General features: G+C 48.5%; 1 non-coding gene across 1 annotated transcript; it reads right to left on the minus strand.

The window, feature by feature from the left end:
* Positions 1–714: 714 nt before the first annotated feature.
* LOC112082612 lies at positions 715–821 on the minus strand. The gene has a single exon (XR_002897278.1). It is a non-coding gene; the product is annotated as a small nucleolar RNA R71 (small nucleolar RNA).
* Between the last annotated feature and the right edge of the window lie 2,060 nt (positions 822–2,881).

Genomic DNA, 2,881 nt, shown 5'->3' on the forward strand with positions numbered 1-2,881 from the left:
GTTGCTTTCAGGTGCATGAAAACCAGGTCTCGGAGCACAGAACCGCCTCTACCGTACGACGACAACATCAACCGGATTGAGAGGCGAGCTCGCGAGAGGGAACGGCATTTTGAAAGGCTTGGAATGGCAGAACAGCAAAGGATCGAGCAACAGGCTCAAGAAACCGAGCACCAGGCTCATGCTAATCAGGCGCAGGCAGGCAGGAATGAACAACAAGCTTATGTTAACCAACAACAGGCTCAGAGGAACGAAAGGCTTGCTCAGCAAAACCAACAACAAGCTAATAGAAACGAGCAACAAGCCCACCATGTTCATCCGCCACCGCCACAAGCTCAGAGACAACCTCATCCGGTCTTTGTTGGAGAGAACGACCGAGCTAATGCGCACCAATACCGAGCTGGGATTCAAGCTCCACCAGTTCAAAATAACAACTTTGAAGTTAAAGCTTCCCTCCTCAACATGGTGCAGAACTCAAAGTTCCACGGTCTAGCCGGAGAAGACCCTCTTGAGCATCTAGATCAGTTTGATCGGGTTTGCGACCTAACAAAGATCAATGGTGTCTCTGAAGATAGCTTCAAGCTACGCTTGTTCCCATTCAGTCTAGGTGATAAAGCTCACCAGTGGGAAAAGAACCTCCCGAGGGGTTCTATACAAACCTGGGAGCAGTGTAAACTGGCGTTCTTATCAAAATTCTTTTCCACATCACGCACGGCTAAGCTCAGAAACCAGATATCAAGCTTCACGCAGCACAACAACGAGAGCTTTAGCGAGGCTTGGGAACGGTTTAGAAGTTACACTAACCAATGCCCACACCACGGCTTCTCAGAGGCATCCCTCTTGAGTACTTTATACCGAGGTGCCCTCCCCAAGATCCGAAACCAACTAGATACAGCTTCAAATGGAAATTTTCTTGGGAAAGAGATCAATGCGGCAATGGAACTAGTCGAGAACCTAGCCATGTCTAATGATACTTATGGCGAGGACTTTGATAGAGCAAACCGTACAGAGGGCTCTGGTGAAGAACAGCGTATGAAAAAGGATATCAGAGAGCTTCAGAGCAAGCTTGACAAAGTTCTGATGGCGACTCAAAAGCCAATACACTTTGTAGGCGAGTTTGATGAGCAAGGGCCAAGTTTTGATAATGTAAACAAAGATGGTCTAACTGAAGAGGAGCTGAACTACATAGGGAATCAACAGAGGTATCAGCGGTTCAACAACTACAACAGTAACCCAAACCTCTCATACAGAAACCCGAATGTAGCTAACCCTCACGATCAAGTATACCCTGCTCCGCAACAACAACAAAGCTACGCTCAAAAGGCTCCTTATCAGAATACCTTCCAGCCCAAGCAACAGTTTAGTGGGCAACAGCACGGCTACACTCAGCAAAATCAAGCGGCTCAGGGTAACAACTTCACCAGCCAACCGCAGCATCACAAGTTTCCACCAGGGTTCAATCCGCAGCCGATGGGTAATCAGCAACAGAATCAGAGAACGGGTCAGAACCAGCTGGGGAACGATGTCTGTGGGATCTTACAGCAACTGTTACAGGGTCAGCAGAGAGTTGAGAGCCAGCACGCGACAATGCAGCAAGACATTAGAGAGCTTAAGCAAAATCAAGCCTCTACATCATCCCGAGGCCCGGCTTTACCAGGTAAACCGGAGCCAAACCCCAAGGAGTATGTGAACGCCATTACATTGAGGAGTGGTAAAGAACTACAAGCTCCAACGCCTAAGACTACGCTCATTGAGTCCAATGAGCAATCAGAGGGGGAGGCAGCCTCAGGTGATGCGTGTAAAGAAGCGGATTTTGAGAAAGAACCGATCAAGGACAACGGAAAAGAGGTGGAAAAGACAACTGAGCTCGAAAAGCCATACGTTCCACCACCACCTTACCAACCCAAGATACCGTTCCCAGGGCGTTTCAAGAAGAAAATCTTAGACAAAGCCAAAGCGGTCTTTGAGAAACACTTGGAGAACACGCAACTCACCTTACCCATTATAGATGCTTTCTTAGCTATACCACAGCTTGGGAAGTTTCTAAAGGATGCGATCCTCAACAAGACAAAGGAGCTCCAGGGTATGGTAATACTGAGCCATGAATGCAGCGCCATAATACAAAGGAGGTCTATACCAAGGAAGCTATCCGATCCGGGCAGCTTTACCCTACCGTGTGCTTTAGGCACTTGAAGTTCTCGAACTGCTTGTGTGATCTAGGAGCTTCTGTGAGCCTGATGCCATACACGGTGGCCAAGAGATTGGGATACAAGAGTTACAAGCCGGCCAAGATCTCTCTTATACTAGCTGATAGATCGGTTCGCTTACCGGTGGGTTTGCTTGAGGATTTGCCTTTGAGGATCGGTGAGATAGAAATCCCCACGGACTTCATAGTTCTTGAGATGGACGAGGAACCATTGGACCCTATCATCTTGGGTCGACCGTTCCTAGCGACCGCAGGAGCCATTATAGATGTGAGAGGAGGAATGATTGAACTACACATCGGTTCCGAGCATATGAAGTTCAATGTGAAAGAGATGATGAAGAAACCGACTATTGGAGGTCAGGTTTTCTATGTGGAAGTGATGGAGGAGCTAGCTGATGAGCTCCTGGCAGAGTTGAACGCAGAGGATCCGTTACAAGTGGTCCTTACACGTGAACAAAGCGAGCACGGGTACTTGAACGAGGAAAGCGAGGTATACAAGCAACTTTTGGACCAACCGAAGGAACTTGGAGCTGAAGCTAGGTTTTTGGAGCTCAGGAAGAGTGGCCTCGACATCTTAGACAGCAAGGGGTCCACGGGAACAAAGGAGACACCTCGGGATATCATGGCTGTGGCAACTCATACCGAGGCCGATGGTAATCCGCGCGAGAACAAGGAAAA

This window comes from Eutrema salsugineum, unplaced genomic scaffold (genome assembly GCF_000478725.1).
Source record: "Eutrema salsugineum unplaced genomic scaffold, Eutsalg1_0 scaffold_1, whole genome shotgun sequence".
Lineage (NCBI taxonomy): Eukaryota > Viridiplantae > Streptophyta > Magnoliopsida > Brassicales > Brassicaceae > Eutrema > Eutrema salsugineum.